At 50.5% G+C, this 19609-nt stretch overlaps 1 long non-coding RNA gene across 1 annotated transcript; it reads right to left on the minus strand.

Annotated features, from left to right (window-relative positions):
* Nucleotides 1-1319: 1319 nt before the first annotated feature.
* On the minus strand, nt 1320-10638 carry LOC117018694 (uncharacterized). Its single transcript, XR_004422286.1, has 3 exons — nt 10553-10638; nt 1605-3167; nt 1320-1373 (listed from the first exon to the last, which is right to left on the minus strand). It is a non-coding gene; the product is annotated as an uncharacterized LOC117018694 (long non-coding RNA).
* Between the last annotated feature and the right edge of the window lie 8971 nt (nt 10639-19609).

Consider the following 19609-nt stretch of genomic DNA (forward strand, 5'->3'; position numbering starts at 1 on the left):
ACCCACTTGTCCGCTGCCTAGCTCCCTTCTTACAAGGGACGCACCTTGAGGGCTGCGCCACAAACAGGGCCTGGCACATAGTATTTGATTGACAAGAGGGGGAAGGTCTGGAAGGAAAGCGGGAAGAAAAAGAAGGGGAAGAGAAGAGAACGATGGAGACAGAGAAGCAGGAGGGAGGAAGAGCTTGCGAGGGAGCTGGGAGAAGAAGGAAGGGGAAGGAGGTTTATGTCTCCTTCCTGGTACCAGGCTGGAGTCTCCATTTCTGCCCCACCCCCAGAATGATTCCTGGGGGGGCCCCAGGGTCACTCTGTTTCCCACTGTGCCCCAGACCTGCATCTCCCCCAGGTGCTCTGTGCTCCCCAATTACTCCTCCCCGTCCCTGACTCAGAGGTCCCATACCTCAACCCTGAAGCTCTCCAGGAGAGGTGAAAAAGGTAGGTTAGAAGGTGAGGGAGGACTAAACAAGGCAATGTAACAGTTTTCTAACAGGCAGATCTTCCAGAACCAGGCAGAACACGGGGAGGGTGCTTTTTCCTGAACAAAGGTGGTCCAGAGAAATTCAAGTCAAATAGAGCAAAACGAATTACTTGCGTGCTTCCACCCCAAAACCACAACCTCAGACGCTGCCATTCCTACGAAAGGGAAGGTCACCCCACAACCACAGGAAGAAGGGACACATGCCCCTGTGTGTGGTTTGGAGGTGAGAGGATGGTGATAGAGAGACAAAGAGCAGGGGCTGAGGCCCTTACCAGACTGGTCTCGGAGGGGCCAGAGGGCGGCCCCTCTCCCCCACGCCCACCTTTAACCCCTGCCCGAGCCCCCCACCCTGGGCTTCTGACCCAGTCAGAATCAGGCCAAATAGGTCAGCCTTTCTGTTTGGGAGTGATGTGAGATAGGAGGTGGTAGGCACCCATCTGGGGGCCAGGGGAGGGCCCCATGGCACGAGGCATCCTTGTTAGTTGCCCTCAGCTAGTCTGCTTCTCGCAGCTTCTCCTTTGCCCCATTTCTGAGCCCATGAAGACACAAGGAGCTCAGCCTTTTCCCCACAGCACCCTAAACCGCAGGCACCACCTCCGGGCACCTTCCAGAATACACACGTGTGGTGTGTGAGTGTGCGCACATGTGTGTTTGTGTGTGTGTGATAGCATGGTGTGTTTGTGGGGGGACGAGGACAGGTACGAGGTGGTCGTTACAGGAAGCTCAGCACTAGCTCAGTGATAGGCAGTCACCCGTAATTAGAGTAAGTGTTGTGAGTCAGAAAATACTACAAGAGAAAGAAGAGGAGAGAGAAAAGGAAAATTAATGGTACAAATCACTTGCCTTCTATGGATACTTATTTTGCTTGTTTGCAGATCGTTTAGTGCTTAAGAGCTCTGAAAAGCAAAATGAAACGCAAGCACAGGGTTAGGCTCAATTAGGTGCTCGATCAATATCTTTTGATAATGACAAATGGCAGTGATGATAACGAGGCCGCTCCCCTCCACCTCCCCCTGCTCGGAGTGCCCTGGGCTCTTGGTACTTTAAGCTCTCTTTGTAACACAGTCGCTGGTAAACCAGCCCCAGCTGCCCACCTTATCAGGAGGCAGCTCATAGCAGGTACTTACTGAACGTTTCGTCTTTGACTCAAACAGGTGAGGATGCTACTCAAGGAAGGCTGGATAAATCATATGCTCCCTTCACATTTTGGTTCTTTTTCTCAAGTATCCCATTTTGCAGAAGTTCCCAGCTGGATTCTTTTGCTAGAGTTTGTGGACAAAAGTTTGCTGCCACTCATCTAATATCGACAGGAGTCCCCAGCCTGGGGTATGGTAAAAGGAGAAACTTCATTCAGGTGAGCAGCTCTCAAACCCGCCGGGATGGAAACTGAACGTGAGCTTGGCGGCTCTCTTTTATAAAGTTCCCGCCCTGGCCCCTGATTGGTCCAAATAGCTCTCTCCTGATTGGTTGGAATTGCACATTCTGATTGGTCATTTTGGAGCTGTTCTGATTGGTCAGTAAATATGCAAATGAATTCCATTTTCCCTCATCAGTGAAGATATCACAAATTGAAACTCTCAGTGCTATATTTTTAAGCCTGCATTTTCACTGATGCATAATTTTTCTTACCGATATTAAGAAACAATTTTTCTATGGTGTCTCAGAAACTGCATGACATCACTAATGTTATTTCTGCTTAATTTTATGCGAGAGTGTCCTTCATATTTTATTGCTTTTGGGATTTTCTACATCATTGTTTATTTCCTGACTTATGGCCATACCTAATCAGACTTTCAATACAGTGAAGTTAAATTGTGAATAATGAAAGCATTGGATTAACAACAACAACAAAAAATAGCTGTGCAATTTTCATAGACTGGGCAGGTCTCAGCCCATCGTTTAAAAGGATTCCAAAAACTCCTTTATAAGGATCGTATTGCCAGTGGGGACATAGCGCAGGAGGCTGGCAGCTCAGTTTGAGGCTTTTCCTTTGAAATATAGTGTGTATGAGAGGCCTCTACTAGCAAATAATGTTAGGCTCTGGTTTGAATTTGAGCCCAATTAACTACAAGGAGTCCTTCTTGGCAGGTTATTCCTTCTTGGGATCAACAGGTTGATGTAATAAATTTCCACAGACTAGGTGGCTTAAACAACAGAAATCTCTTGTCTCACAGTTCTGGAGGTTAGAAGTCTGAGACCAAGGTGTCAGCAGGGTTAGTTCCTTCTCAAGGCTGTGAGAGAATCTGTTCCTTGCTTCTCTACAGTCTGTGGTTTGCTGGCAATTTTTGCATTCCTTGGCTTGTAGAAGCATCACTCTGATCTCTGCCTTCATCTTCACACGGCATTTTCTCTGTGTCTCTGTCTCTAAATTTTCCATTTTTGTTAGCACATGGGTCATACGGGTCCACTCAGGTACGAGCTCATTCTAATTTAACTAATGACATCTGCGACGACCCTATTGCCAAATAAAGTCTCATCCCGCGGCACTGGGAGTTGAGACTTCAACATACAAGTTTTGGGAGACACAATTTAACCCATAACACCAGCTGTCCACAGAATAAAGTCCAAATTCCTTATGTGGCTTTCAAGGCCTTCTATAACTGGTCCAGATCCATGTTTCCAGCTGTTTCTCTCCTGCTTTTTCCTTACACGCACATATCTGGTACTCTTTCATAGGAAGGGTGGGGTTCCTAGATTAAGGAGAGAAAGGGGAAAGGTTAGGAGGGAGAGTAACATTTACTGTAAGTTTATTAAATGCCACGCTCAATGACGAGGGCTTTCACCTCCATCATGTCCTATCCTCCTCACAACAGTCTGGTGAGACCGGTATTGCACCCACTTTACAGGTGAGGAAACTAAAGAAACTTGAATAAACTCTGCCGTGCCGTCTTTAACAAGGATCACAAATAATTTATTTTTCCTTTAATAACACATGATGGAATATCATTCAGCCTTAAAAAAAGGAATGCAATGCTGATTCCTGCTACAACACGGATGAACTTTGAGGGCATTATGCTAAGTGAAACAAGCCGGTCACAAAGAAAAATACCATAAGATTCCACTCTGCGGAGGTACCTATAGTAATCAAATTCATAAAGACAGAAAGTAGAATAGCGGTGGCCAAGGGCTGGGGGAGTGGGGGAAGGGAAGTCATTGTTTAATGGAGGCAGAGTTTCCGTTTGGCGTGAAGAGAAAGTTTTGGAGGTGGATGGTGGTGATGGTTGCCCAACAGTGTAAATGCACTTCATATAACTGCACTGTCCATTTAAAAATGGTTAAAATGGTAGATGTGTGGCTATTTTACCATGATAAATTAATTAATTAATAAGTAAAGGGAACTTCACATCTGTTCACAGGCTTTTCTCCACAGGCCTCACCAAACATCCAGTTCTCCAGAGAATTCCAAGGCTGGGAACCATTGGCCTTTTGGGTAGTTATTTCCATCCCTTATTTGGGGAGAAACTTGCTCTTCTGTAAGCTTCCAAAGATAGTCCCCACCATCAGTGGGTCCTAACAGAGACGTGACAGGTGTGAACTAGCCGATCTGTAACCTGGGGGTGGAGAGTGTGGGCCGGGCCCAGACAGCCTGGGTTGTGTCTCAAGTGCTCCCCTTGCTCGAATGACTATAGGCAGTTACTTCTCCAAGACATCAGTGGGACTAATCAAAGAGCCTGCCCATGAAGCTGTGTTGTGAGGATGACATGAGAGAATCTGTGCAAAACGCTTGTCACGTAGCAAGAGCTTCAATAAATGTGGGTTAATATTATAAACTTTCAAATCAACCAGAAGTGAAACATTCCTACTGTGTTCCAGGGGTTTTGGCAGGGGAATTCAAAGATCGTCAGATCCACCCGATTTCTGCCTTCAGGAGTTTATGTCTAGCTGACTCTACAGCTACGCGTGCCATGAGAGAAAGTCAAACCAAATGCTGTGGGAGTTCAAAGCCAGAGGTTGAATAACAACAGAATGGGAGAACAAGAACTGGCCCTGTGAGATGTGAAGTGAAAAGCTGACCTTTCTACTATGCTGCCTGGTGATATCCTTCTTCTCCAATGAGATACCCAAGCCTTATGGGGTCAGGGTGGTTCAGAAAAAGGCCCGACCCCCACCACCAGCCCCCTACCCACCCACACATCCCAAAAAGCTAGGGTTTCATACCCTCATGACTCTTGTCACCGAAGAGCACCTGAGGGGCTGACAGGCCCCACTGCCTGGATGTGGCTTCATTCCAGGCCAGTCGCCAGGCTGCACACAGGACTGTGTGCTCCGGCCACAGGCAGCGGTCACTACCCACGCAGCTGTCCTCCTCCTAGCCCAGGTGTAATGAGCCTCCAGGCCACCTGGGGTAGTACTCCCTGTTGGGGACCCTAAGCACCAAACAGAATTGGAGGTGCCCATGCTGGGGAACCAGCTGGGAGGGGGCAGCCTGATGGTGGCTGTTCTTTCATGGTCTTTTTGGGCCCTTTGTTTTCCCAGCACAAAGTTTTCATGGTGGGGAAAGCTTCCCCATCTTTCGGGGGAGATTTGGTCATTAACGCTTGGGGGAAAGAGGCTCGTCTGTCCCCGTTGACCTGGCAGCTTTTATGTCATTGACATTTCTATTGAACAACCGGATTTGGAAGCCGTTGGAGGAGCACATGTACGGATCGGAAGTGGTCCAGGAATGTCAATCATCCAGGTATACCTGGAATTTTCGGGGTTTAAGTCAAGGGTTGGAAAACTATAGCCCACAGGCCAGTCCAGCCCTTGGCTTGTTTTCATGTGGCCAGCAAGCTAAGAGTGTTTTTCATATTTTTAAAGAGTTATGAAACGCACAAAGAAGAACATGCAACAGAAACATATGTGGCCTGCATAGTCTAAAATATTTCCCACATAGCCTTTTAGAGAACCAGCTTGCCAGCCCCTGGTAAATGGAAGTGCTATAGATCACAAAATGTACAAAATTTACAAGAAAAGATAAAGACACAAGTAAATCCCTGGGGGCCAGACATCTGTCCCCCACAGAGAATGACACTACCTTAGCAGACTCACGGCTCCCCTCTCACCTGATGGCATGCTGCCTGCTTATTATGGGACGTGGCTTATTAAGGTGATGAGGGTGAAGTTTCCTAGACTGAAACGAATGGAGATTGTGCAACACAGAGGGGCAGGATGGTTAATTTTATGTCTACTTGGCTGGGCCACAGTACCCAGATATTTGATCAACCGCATCTAGATGTTGCTGTGATGGTATATTTTAGAGGAGATTAACATTTAAACCAGTAGACTTGAAGAAAAGCAGATTGCCCTCCGTAATTTGGGTGTATCTCATCCCATCAGTCGAAGGCCTTAAGAGAAAAAAGAGTGATCCACACTGAGGAAGAGAGAACTCCTCCAGCACACGGCCTTTGAACTTGAGCTGCAATTCAGACTCTCCCCTGAGGTTCCAGCCTGCCGGCCCAGCCTGCTGATGTCGGACCTGCCAGCCTCTGCCATCGCGTGAATCAATTCCTTAAAATAAGTACCTTTAAATCTCTCCCGCTCCTCTCCTCTCCTTCCTCCTCCACGGCAGCAGGAGTCAGAAGAGCTGGGTTCTTGCTCTCGCTTATCCCTTTTTCACTGTTTGTACCTATCCTATCTGGGCCTCAACATTCTCATTTGTAAAACGGAGGTGCCAGCCTTGACTATCAGAGTGTAACCTTGGACATCAAGTGAGGCGGCGTCTGTGGAAAGAGTTCATAAACAATAAATGACACAAGTGTCAGGTCCACTCTTCTTGCGCCGTGGTCTGACAGCAGCAGCTACGCTCTGAGGTCATTGCCACGTGCTGCGTATTCTCTGTTCCTCAGCCAAGGCTTGTGGCTCTCAGCCAAGGGCAGGATGTATACGAGTGTTACCTGGGGAGCTTTATCAATACATAGTCCCCGCCCACCAAGATTCTCAAATATCCTGGTGAGGGCTGGGGGAGAATGTATTTTGAAAAATCTCCGCAAACATTTCCACCATGAATCGTCACCCACACTCAGCTCCTCCAAGGAACCCACTGAGAACGAAAGGCCCAGAAATTCCCAACCTCTCCAGCCAGTTCAAAGTTCACGCCCAGGGGAAGTTCATCAAACTTCCTGAACAGTAACTGGCATTAGACACAACATCTTCCCGTCTTTTACGGATGTAGCTCTTTACTCCACGGCCCATGCGCTGCTGTTCCGAGGCTGACTGGCCCATCTGGGGACGGCTGCTGCTGGAGGGATCCAAGGGGCAGCAAATGGTTTTCAAAGTGCTCTGAAATTTAATGAAATGCACCTTTGCTAAAGCCATTCTATAAACTGATAGTGGCTTCCGGTGGGAGGTAAAGAGACCCCCCCACCCCCACCCCCAGAAGCCATTAACCTTCCTAGATCTTATGGGGTGCTAGGCCAAACTATCCTGAGAACCTAGGGAAGCTCATTTTGGGGTGCACCTGGCAAGCTGACATTCCAAGAGTTGCACCTCAGCCAGCCACGAGGCCACTGCTGGCTCTCAGCCTGGGACAGAGATAGGAGACGGGGAGGTAAGAGTGGCTGACATTTACTGAGCACGTACTGCACCCTAGGCCAAGCCTTTTCCAAGCTCCACTTCATCTAACCCTCACAACAACCTTATGAGGTAGTTTCTTTATTACCCCATTTTACAGATAAGAAAGCCAAGACTCAGAGAAGTAAGTAACTGAGGCCAACAGCCCACAAGTGTCAGTACTAGGATTTGACTCTAGCTGTCAGACCGCTATGGTACGCCTCCAGGGAGAGGTGGAGGTGTCAATTCTCAGAGAAAAACTGAATGGGCCCTAAACAGGGAACTCAGAAAAGGTCTTTCTTTTAGGCTTAGCAGGCCTGGGGTCCATGGAGTATGCATGAGTTGGGGGCGTGGGGAGGAATGAGAGCATCCATACCTGGTGGGCAGCCCTAGACATCTGCCCGAACTTTCCATTTTGTGGTAAAGCCTCTGAGGCTGCCCCGGGGTGACCCAGTCTCCTTTTCCTTGGCCTCTTCCTTCATCTTCCTCTCAGGGGAGCAGCCTGGACTGTGGTCCACAGCTGGTCCTTTCTGGTCTCGGCATCCTATCGGTTCTGCTTTTCTAAGGATCCAGGAGGAGAAAGGCCTCGTTTTATCTGAAAACACCTGGGCATCTTAGGAGCCGTGTGCAGGCCTGGGTCTGGGAGCTGTGGTCCGAAACTGGATGTTCAGGAAAGTCTGAATCTCTGCCCTTTGTTCACATGCAGGCAAGTCACTAGGAGGCCTGCTCAGGACAAGCGGTGGCTTTCCATTCATGTTTCCTTTCCTCTTTCTTAAACACGCGTGTTCCGTATAGCTGATCTTCCTCAGTGTTTACTCTCATCATTAATAAAGCCCTTATTCCTTAAATATTTGCTTAACATTTTTTGCAGAGCAAAGGAGAAATTTCTACAGGCCTCTGCAAACAGCCGCTTCCCAAAGGCAAGGGAGGAATATGCCCAAAGAAATGCTGCTTCCAACGGCTGTATGGTCCCAGTGCCTCTGGCTGAGCCCTGGGAGATTTTCCCGGCAGTCAGGGCTGTGGCCCATTGCAGAGTCCAAAACATGGCTGCCTTCAGGGCCACTAATTGACAAGTGGCAGGGGCCTCTGAAGGCCATGGAGGCTGTTAGAGAAAAGGTCCTCCCACCCAGAAGCACCCGGTGTGACGTGCCAGCAGTCCAGATGGGGTCTTCCGTGCTCAGGCCTCAGCAGGGCACAAAGTTCTCTGGAGAGCCCGGAGAACAGGGCTGGCTCAAGAGTAGCCAGGGGACACCCCAAGCCAGGGATCTCTAGCAACTTCTTGGCAGGTCGGTTGTGTCTGTCCTATGGCCCCTTCTCCTTAAATTACCTCCTTACATTTGCAGAACTCTTTGTGGTTTTCAAAACACTTTCGCACACACATTTTAATCGATCCTCACATCTCCGTGGAGGAAGGCAAGGCAGGTATTGGGGTCATTTCACAGATGAGCAAACGGAGGCGGTGCAAGCTTCCCGGCTTGCCTAAGGCCTCAACACAGAGCAACTCTGCTGTCATCCAGGCCCCCAGCTGCCCATGGCATCGGGTTGGGGCCAGACTCCAGCCGCACCACACCTTGGTCCAACCTCTTCCCTTGCCCTGTCCTGCTGCCCTCAAAGTCAGTGTAGGTTTCACTGGCATGAGAATCCTCATCTCAAATCTGCTTCTAGCAAACCCGACCTAAAGTTGTTGCGATGAGGATTGCATGAGGTTATGCAGGTCAAACAGTGCCTTACATATGTCAGGTGTGTTTAAAAAGGAACAAGCACAATAATTATTCCTGCTAGAGCTGATGCCTGTTTGGACCAGCCCGTGGCCTCAGGCTAGGACTGCATTAAAATGCACCACTGCTGGCTGAGCTCCCCCTGCCAGGCCCAGGGGTGAGTAAGTCAGTGTGTGCGGAGAGTGTGCAGAGCTCACAGCCGTAGTACAAGGGGTCTGTGAAACACTATCCATGAGAGCGCTATTGTGACTACAGAGCGCTGGTTGTTCTAACTAACCAGGAACATTCATTTGCAATAAATAAGCCCTCAGCCGGAAGGAAAAGAAAAGAGGGAAACCTGGACGTCTGCAGGCAAAGCTGATCTCATGCAGAAGAAATCACGTGTGATGTGAGAGACTGGAAAAAGCTCCACCTGCTAAACTCACAGCTTGCCACCAGCCCCCGACCTCCCCTCCCCAGGTTCCTGAGACTCCCCCATTCAAGATGCATCCCTTGGAGTTTTGAGCACAGGTTTAAAGGCAAATGCACTTGGGTTCAGCTTTGGGCTCTGTCACCCACCAAAAGAGAAGTGTCAAAACGAAGCCCACGTCTTGAGTACAAGTGACTTGGTACCAGCGGTCTCCAGGTGGTGCCAGGTGGTCTCTGCCTAATCCAGGTGCACACACCACACTTAATATTTTTGTGCCATGAAAACCATCAACCACCAAATTCATAGAGACGGAAGTAGAACGCTGGTTGCAGGGGCTGGGGTTGGGGTTGGGGTTGGGGGGAGGGGGGGCTTCTTTAATAGGGAGAGAGTTTCAGTTTGGGAAGATGAAAAGAGCTCTGTGGGTGGATGGTGGTGATGGTTTGTATAACATTATGAATGCAGTTACTGCCACTGAACTGTGCACTTAAAAATGTTTAAAATGGCAAATCTTAAGTGTATTTTGCCGCAATTAAAAAGCAAAACACACACACAATTGGCCAGAGACAAAGATGGCTTTGATGCCTCACTGTGCTGAAAAGGCTGACTGGGCCCATCAAAATCTTCGTGATATAGTAGTATCTGAAGCAGGCGCTGAGGTCAGGCCTGTCTCCCTGGAGGGGTCAAGAAAGGTGGGCGGGAAAAGACGAAGAAGTGGGAGGGAAGGACCAGCCCTGGGCTCCTGGAAAGGGTGGGAAACCCTTCCACAACCCCCACGTTTCCAGAAAAGAATCCTCAGACACAAGGCCAGTGTGCTGGGGAATGAAAAGGAGAGGACCTGGGAGCTTCCTGATTTTCTACAAGGGCCCCAGCCCATTTCCTGTGGGTAAGTCTGTGCCAGGAGGGGCTCTGACAGTCGGTCAACAAACAAGCATTTCCAGGTCTGCACCAGGGTACCGGGGACACAAAGATGAGAGAGAGCTTCTGCCTTCCCCTGGATCCCGACCGGAAGGCTGACAGGTGCACGAACAGCTACAGTCCTGTGTTGTGGGATTAGGGTGGGGGGACCCATTCAGGGTGGGAGGGTGGCAGGATTATCTGAGAAAGCTTCCCAGAGGAAGCATTGCCTTCACTGAGTGTTGGAGGAATTGGGGAGAGTACTGGAGGGGATTGGGGTGGCGGGGCTCAGGTCCGGGGAAAATCCATGAGGCCTTTCACGTTGTCTCCCTCGCCCTGCTCATTTTTCTGAGTTCCTGCTGACTGACTGACTGACTGACCACAAGCTACAAGGAGCACAGACCCTCCTCCCCCGAGGCCTGGACAGTCCACTTGGTTGCCCACTTAAGAATTCACCAAATAAGTAATTACGAAGACTAACTCGGCAAGAAAACGAACGATTTCTTGAGGGAAGACAAATTACCTGTGCAATGAGGAGCGTGTCCTGGGCGCCCTCTGTGAGCAGAGCTGCTCTGGCGGAGGCCATGAACGTGCACCAGGCGTCCTGTGTGCGTTTGTTTCTAGGAGCCCTGGTTTCCAGAGAGACCAGGGCTGCCTCCTTCAGGTAAACACCCGCCCACACAGCTCAGGGAGCAGGATTTCACCGCCCCCCTCCCCGCCTTGGTTCTGCAAACAGGCCTCACCTAGTACTAGACCCAAATTCAACTGTCTTAAGGGAGATGTCAAGTGGTGCTCTGGACAAGGCACCCAGAGGGCAGCAACGGACCCCTCTGGAGACGAGAAGCCTGTGCCCAGCGTCATGTCACACCCCGTCCCAGGCCCTGCTCTGCCCCCACCCTGGAAGACTAGTTCTCTGGTCGGTGAGCCTGAGAGAGACTTGTCATGGCCAAGCTAAGGCCTTCTGCGTGGGTTTTCTATCTCTATCTGTCTCTCCCCATATCTCTTCTCTCTCTCTCTCTCTCCTTCTCTCTGTGTCTCCCATCTCTTTTCCTCTCTATCTCTCCTTTGCTCTCTGTCTCTGTCTATCTCTATTTCTGTCTCTCCGTCTCTCGCTCTCTGTCCCTCCCTTATTCACTGTCATCAAGTTTCATTTCCCCAATAGAGAGCTTTACAGCCATAATAATACAGGCCGTCTTCTGGCGCTTACGGCATTTTCACATATTATCCCATTTGTCTTCACAGCATCTCTGTAAGGTGAAGACTTAACAGAAACAGTGAAAGCGGAGGCGAGGGCTATAAAAGACCGTCCATGAGGCTCAGTGCCAGAGAGCCGGGAGGTGCTGGGAGGTTCACGGGACGGAAGGCTCCAGAAGACCCGCTGAGCTGGGTGTACAGACAGGACTTGGTAGCAGCTGCATCTAGCCCTCCAATAAGCATATAAATGGGTGTTTTAAAAAACAAGGTATGCTATACGGTGAAGGAGGGAATTAACTCTGCCTGGGGCGTCTTGTGTGAAGTGACATGTGACGTTTGTGCTCCACCTTGAGGCATAGGTAGGATTTTTCCAGCAGACTGAAGGGAGAACAGGACTGAGCTGGGGCACAGAGGCACGGAAGTCCCAGCTCGTCTGGGCACGTGGGTCTGGGTAACCATGTATGTGACGCAGGCAGTGGCCAGGAGAGAGGGCTGGAGAGCAGGGGAGGAGGCTGAATGGGAGAGAGGGCGAGAGGGGATGCCGGAGGCTAGATAAAGTAGAGGGGGGGGGGGGGCCGGACGTGTGCTTTGGAAAGTCTGTTCTGGTGATGTGGGGAATGAAGGTATGTGGAGGAGAGGTTGGAGGGGACACAGGGCTCAGTGGGGACCCACCGCTGCTGGCGTCCAGGGACGAGACCACGACGGCCGCCATTAGGGGAGGGTATTGGGAATAACAATGGGATTCCAGAGGCCTCCATGACTTTTCCAACGAGAGAAGGGTCACAGTTTGTGCCCAATGCTGTGCATGTGCCCAGGGGGGTGGCACATGGCCCTGCCCACACATAGCTAATAACCTACACGGGGAAATAAGACCAGTGGACACCGAGCCATTGAAAAGCAACTGCCTTAGGAGACGTAGCCCTAAGTCCAATTGAAATAAAATTTCAAAGCAAGGAAAGATGAAATGCAGGCAAGATAGTCCAAGAAGTCTTCATGAGAGAGGTCAGCGCAGAACAGAGTGGACAAGAAAGCATTTCTAAAGGCAACGTGGAGGGAGGACACTGGGGAAGCTGGGAGCTGGGGTGAAGGTCTGGAGAGGGAGCGAGTCAGACCACCGTCCTCTCAGCGCTGCACTTGTCCCCACCCTGCCCGCCTTTCCCTCCACCCTGCCCTCCATTGTCCTGCCTTGACCCACATGCTGATACTTTGGGCAAAAAATAATGAGTCATTCTATTGCTCTCTCTTTTACATGAAAGGTCTACTTTTTTGTTGGAAAGTAAGTAAATCAAGTGGCCATGGAGGGGGGAGCCAGCTCCTTCAGGAGGAAGATGGCTTCTGTAAGCCCCCGAACACAAACCTCTGCCTGCCTCGTCCTTGCGGCTGGCAAACTCAGGCTCCAGGTTTATTTCTCACGCCTAGAACCTCTTCAGAGACACTGGCTGGCCCAGGGGACCAGAGAGAGCTTGAAACATGTTGGTTTTCAACAACTAGCTTTTGAATGAGTGAATGAGTAAATGAATGAATGAATGAATGAGAATAAGAATTCCTTTCTCTTTTCCCTCCTTTACCCATCACAGGCAGCTCAGGAAGTTCCTGCATCTGAGTGAATGAACAACTCAACCCTGGCCAACTCCCTCCGTACTACGTATCTTATTCAGAGGTATCACCTCTCACTTCCTCGACACCCCTGTGATAATGCCCATCCACATCCGACAGCTGAGGAAGTGGACGTTCAGGGAGGCTGCTGCTAACACTGACGATCCTAATGGCAGTCATTGCTAACCCTCACTGAGCACGGATTATGTGCCTGGCGTTGTCTGAATGGTCCACACACATTGTCCCATTTAATCCCACGACGACCCTATGAGGCAGCCCTTTTGAAGATAAGGAGACCAAGAAAGAACTAAGTGATGCACCAAGTTCGCAAAGCAAGGCAATGAAGGAAGGGGAACAATGGGCACCAAGAAAGCACATGCCAGCAACAAAAAACAGGAAGTCCGTTCAGGCTCCTCCTTGCACGGGGCCCATCCCTGAAGCAAAGGCCATGGGTGGCCGTGGGCTCCAGCCCCTCCAGACTCAGAATCATTGAGATGGCAACACGGGTCACCTCCCACCACCGTGGGCACAACAGCTACATGCAGCTGCAGCTCTTTAGATGATAAAGGACTCCAGCAATGGCTTGGGGGAGGAGAGTTAATTAGTTCACAGCACACAGAGCAGGAGCCTGATAACTCCCACTGCAGGGAGTTGATGGCTGGTGACGAAGGCTGAGCCAGCCCCTAGAAAGTTCTGTCCTCCTGTGCCTGCACTGGTGGAAGGGCAGAGAGCCCCTTCATCCCCCAGGGGCCAGAGTCACCACCCAGAAAAGAGATGGATTAAAGAGGTGCCCTACTCCCAGTTGCTCCTGGCCCACCCCCCTCCACTCTGCCTGGGCTGGATTGCAAGGTGACCATCAAAGATCTTCTCATGGGTCCTGACCTCACTCCTGTCGAGTACAGAGAAGGCTGGGATGTCAGTCGAGCCCTGGGCCTCTTGTCCCTGTTCCATTGCCTAGATACTCTGAGAGACTCACTGGCCTTTCTAAGGTCACAGGACCCCATCTATGGAGCACAACAGGAAGGCGGCCCAGGTATGAAGGAAAGCAGTCTAAGTTCAAATATTGGCTTTTTCATTTACTAGCTGTGTGACCTTGGCTGCATTTCTTAACCTCTCTGAGCATCAGTTTTTATTTAAAAAAAGAAGACAAAAAAATTTACCAAACATAGTAGGATAGCATATGTAAATTGCCCGATACAATATTACTCAGAAAAACGTTAGTTTTCTTTCCTATCTATTAAATAGAATTCGTCCTGCCTGCCTCTCCCTCCCTTACAGGGACTGGGTGCCAGTGAGGTGCGGTATCAAATATGAAACCATTCTGGGACCTGTTACGCATACGGGACACAGCTTCCCCGCCCCCCGTTCGCATGGGCACAGTGCAATGTTGATTTCCCGGCACTGGCTGGTCTCCCCATGTGTGTAAATGATTTAGGACCTGGCATGATGGTTTTGGATCTTGCCTCCAGTCCGCCTGATGGTAAGTGAGCCACTTTTCATTCCTAGCAAAGCTCAGGAGAGGGGAAGGTCCAGCCCCTGTGTCCGTGGGGTTGTGGGAAGGACTAGATCTCAGAACGGCAGCACAGAAGACCAGGTGTCACAGCGGTGGGTTGATAAACCCACCTGGAGCAGAGGGGAAAGCCTTTCTAAAGACCCACACTCCTACCAGAGACGGGCAGACGCTGAGCATTTCCACCAGCCTGTGGTGGGAGGAGGCAGGCCCAGCTCCGGGGCTGCGGGAGGCTCTTGGCAGGGTTCCTGACAGGTGGGAGACCATTTAAGAGAGCCTGAGAGTTCACCTGGGCATCAGGGAGCTCTTGCTGCTGTGGCTGAGGTCCAGGAATAGGTCCCCGGGAGGCTGGTGAACACTTAAGACAGGAGGGCCCAAGTGTGAAACAAGATCATCTGTGCATTGCATGGGTGAGGGGGTGGGAGGGATACTGGTGACGAAACACATAGCAGGACCCAGAAAACCAGAGGTCACGAGGCTGCAGGAGGGGCAAGGTCACAGAACGGCAAGTTTCCTGATCCTCCTTCTGACAGCCGTACCACGACCTTGGGCAAAGTCACTCACCCTTCCCTCTCAGTGCCATTTCCTCATTAGAAAGCCCGAGAAAACAGTAATTATCTGCTTCAGTGTCAGAAAGTCTTTAAATAATTAACATTTATGGGACAGCTTTGAAGTCCTCAGATAGGAGCTGCGGTGAAAATATTATTATTGTTTTAAAATATAATATGTCTGCAATCACTAGCTGTTGCTACCGGGTTTGTTATCTTATCCTTGGGGGTAGCTGTTTGCAAGCTGATTAATTGGAACTCCATTTTTCAGACTTTTTAATTTAGATGTTAATAAATTCAATAATTTCATCCACTTAGTGTACCAGATAAGATCTCCTGGGACTAACTTCTCATTCATGATAGTGACCTGAGCAAGAAAGCTCATACTGCATTATGAATGCCTTCCACAAGAAAGGAGCTGTGAATACAATGCTCTGGAAGACCTCCAAATTACCCGACCCACCGCCCAGCCCAAACACCGCCTTCCGTTGAATTCATATTCCTCTAAGAACTGTAATGCTTGCCAGTCTGATTTTTCTGTTTTATTTCTCAGCCCAATCATACCGACTTTTTCACGTAATTCACTTTGCCTCAATCCTTACCCGAAGGGAAAAAGATATAGAAGCAGAGGGAAAAAATGACTTCCACGGTGTCCCTCTGCCCTCCCCTTCTGACGCTGCTCCACCCCCCCCCCCCCCCAGCTAAGAGGCAGGCCATCTGGAAGGAGAGACACAGCCCTCAGCCATCAGGGGACGGGGACACCTGCATGGGAGGCAGGGAGAGACATGTCTCGCTCCCATGTGATGTGGGGCACCCTTACTCCGGAATGGAGGTGCCTGGGGATAAGGTCTGGGAGCAAGGGGTGTGCAGAGATTTGGGGGCTGAGAAGCCTCCTGCCTGTACAGGAGGGTGGCGCTCAGCCTCGCTGGAAGCTCCAGCCAGCAGCCTCTCTTGGGCTCGCTCAGTCTTGGGGCCACAGTGGGGATTTACCACGGGGTGTAATTATTCTCAAAAAAACCAACTTCAGGCCTATCTGGGTTTCTCGGCCCCTTCAGAGAGGACCCCATCGCTCCCACGCTCTCCTCTTCCCTACCTGCTCACCTTACTTCCCTCACCTGCTCTCACTCACCTGCAGTCTCTTCTTGGTCAGAGTTTCGTTTCACATTCCAAGTCAACCATAATTGCTTAGTCGATAGCACTGATTCATCCAGCAGTTCTCAGTTACCTGCACGGAGATGGGAGGCAATGCACAGATGGAATGAAGCCAGGAACCACCCCCAAACTACAGGCACTGCTTATTTAGAAGGTGCTGTAGACGGTGCTATAAGCTCCATTCCCAAGTATGCCTTTCTTAGGTTACTATTCAGATGAATCTCATTCTGCGAGTGCAGGTCCCTGGTATGTGGTGGGTGCTGTGCGCCGACGTGTAGGGCTGAGTACCAGACACCACCAGGTCCAGGAGTGGGTTCTGCCCAGCTATGCTTTTCCTCGGGTCTAGCATTACTGGGGAGGTACAAACAGCCCAGTGGATCCCGGGCGGATAGGATGGAGAGATTTTTCTTTGAAAGGGAGCAACAGCATCAGAACATATGCTGGGAAGGGAGGTGAGAAGAGAAAATCCCCTTGGATTCAAGCACAGAAAGAGCAGCGAGCACGTTTTGGAACAGACAGCTCTGCGTCTCAGTCACAAGGTACCTTCCCTACTGCTGGGAGTGCAGAGCCTCATGTCTGGTGAACCAGTAACACCTGCGTCCCACAGCCACCCGCTGACCGTGGCCCCCATCATGTGTCCCCATCACAGCCACTCCTACAAGGAGCATTTTAAAAAGCAGACATAACCAAGCTACCTTTCACTCATACCCGAGATACATACTGAGTGGCTGGACTATACCAGGCACAACTTCTGGGGCTTTGAAAATGAAACACACACACACACACACTCACACACACACACATCCACACACACAGTGAATGAACCATCAAGAGGAGAAAGCAGATTTGTGTAACCATTACATTAAATGAGCGACTTTATTTTTATCTCCTAATTTTTAAAAGATGTCTTCCCAGAAGCCCATCTTCCCCTACCCCTGGGTGAAAACCTGGCAGTTCCCACGGCTCCTCTGGTCACTCTTGAGTAATACAAACAGTTCTGCAGTACTCACGAGTCTCGGTTTAATCATTAAAATGCCAGCCTGGAGGAACAGTCAAGACTCCACTCTTAATCCAAGCTAGAGGCCCCTCCCCCCACTCTTCTGGCCCAGGACTGTGGAGACAGCCAGACTGGCGGGGTGCATGTGGCCCCCTTTTTCTCCAGTCGCCCAGCATTGAGCTTCTCCTCCTGTCTGGCTTCAGACCCCCTGAAACTGGAATGAAGTGGGAGAAAGAAAGAAATGGCGTGGAGAGCAGAAAGTTCTCCCTTGACTGGCACTGCTGAGGGATCACCTCCCTCTGATGTCGAGGAGAATCTTTGTGTCATGTGCACTTTCATGGCTCCTCTGGAGGTGCCCTAAAGCTGGGGCTCTCCCACCGTCAGTTCCCTTGACCTGTGCAGAGATGTGTAAAAGCATCTCATTCCTGTGGCCCCTTACTCTTCCCCCAGCCTCCACGCTTCCAGCAGTTCCTCCAGGTCCTTTTGGCTGCAGTCCGTCTGCCCGCTTAGGTAGCCCTCTTGGACAGAACCTAAGACGGCGCACACTGGCCCTCTCTCACACAGGGTCCAAGGTGGTCCAGGGAATCACCCTGTACCTTTGACCTGCCAGACCCAGGAGTGCAGGCCAGTCCTGCAAGGCCATTCCTGGGGCAAGAGAAACCTGGGCTTCGGTCCTCACCAAGCCTCAGATGAGCCTGTCTCTCACCTTTTCCAGGGGAGCTCAGACCTTCCATCCCTGTGTCCCCCATGGCCTCTTACCAGCATTCTCTCTGTTACACTCAGCATCTTCCAGGAAACCCGAGACAAGTTAGAGGCTTCACCGAAGATATGTCAAGGGAGGAGATGGAAAAGGGACTTCACAACAGCTCACCGTGGTGATGCCTGGTGCAGCTCAGAGGCCATGGACCATTTAAGCAGAAGGAATACGACAGTGTTCACTTTATACCTAAGGAGACTGACGCCCCGGAGAGAGACACACAGGTACTGTGGCTCATTGGAGAGGCGAATGAGCCCACTCTCCACTCCCAGGTAGAGGTTTGATCTCGGACAAGACGCATAACCACTCTGAATATTGCTTCCTTCGTCTGTAAAATAGAGCTAATGACGTTCACTGCACAGGGCTGCTGCCAGCATCAAACACATGGACGTGTGGGGTGGCACTTTCTAGTCCCAGAAGTCTCTGTGATCATCTCCCTTCCTACCTGTCTCCCCACTCAGCCTTGGGGTCCCTGGGGAGGGGGTGCAGCAGGAGGCTGGCCATCATCACTGCATGGACACGCTTCTGTTTCCACAGCACAACTGCCAGCTGAGGAGCAGGGGAGGAAGAAGAGGGGAGGAGGCAAGCAGGGGGTCCCACCCATGTCGCCACACTCAGAGCATCAGCCAGGGTCTGCAAGTTTCCTCAGAGGAACCGGAGATATACCCCAACCACCCCACTTGTTTAGAGTCATGTCTTCTTTGCCCTCACAGAGATGCCAAGCTTTAGAGCCTGGGGGAAGATGGCCGCTGCTGTTGTGAGGACATGTCTGGGTTCCTTTTTCCTGCCTCTTCCTTCTAAACCACCCACCCTGGGCCAGCCCTCATGGGGGCTGCTGGCCCACTTCAGCTGCACCCACCTGTCATGGGCAATTCTGGCCTTCGGGGACCAAGGACACCAGCCCCACCTCCATCCCGCTTAGGTCTGGGAGTGCCTGCACAGGACCCACCCATGTCCCAGGTCTGCTGCCCAGAATCTATACAGATTATAGAATAACAGCACCCGTGGGCTGTCCCAGGAGAGCATCTTCAAGGAAATCTTCTTTCACAGAGATGAGCTCTTCTGCCCCAAAGCTCCTGGACTCCTGGCACAGATGAGTGTCCCTGGGTTACGGTGCCCTAGCCAAACACCAGCTACCTGCTTTCATGGTCCTTCTGATGCCTGTGACTCACCCATTTGAATTGGAAATGTCTCCTGCGGAGGAAGCTTCCAGCACAAATGGAGATAATCAGAGCCCATGGGCAGCCCTGGGGAGACAGCCAGCATTCGTTCCTGCTTGGGACTTTCTGTGGGACCTAAACAAAAAGCATTATGCCTCCTGATCCCCTAAAGCTGGATGTTTAGATATGATCTCACTCACAAGGGATTTGTAAAAAAAAACTGAGTAACAATTGCATTTTTAAAGCACTTTGCAAAGTGCCCCATAAATAACTCTTCATGGACGTGATTGTCATACATACAAAATGCTATAGATGACGGAAAAAATTATCGCTGGAGGCAGAGACACAAATTCCTATCAGGGAGGTACGTGTCTGGGAGTGAGGCACCTGTGGTGTCCGGAGAATTCAATGTCAGCAGAGACCCTATCCCTGTTTTTCATTTCCCTACCACCACATGCAGACAGCAGGAGATGCGTGTCCGTATGTGTTTTTAAAAATCACCAGCAGCAAAATCCACTTAAATATTAAAACAGCCCTGACGCGGGTATTTATGGTAACATGGAGTCTACTTTAATTCTCTGATAAGAGCGAGATGATAAAACATAACCATTATTTTGCTGTCTGATCTGTGGTTGCTAATTCTTTACTCTGAGCACCACAGGGCCT

Source organism: Rhinolophus ferrumequinum, chromosome 27 (genome assembly GCF_004115265.2).
Source record: "Rhinolophus ferrumequinum isolate MPI-CBG mRhiFer1 chromosome 27, mRhiFer1_v1.p, whole genome shotgun sequence".
NCBI lineage: Eukaryota > Metazoa > Chordata > Mammalia > Chiroptera > Rhinolophidae > Rhinolophus > Rhinolophus ferrumequinum.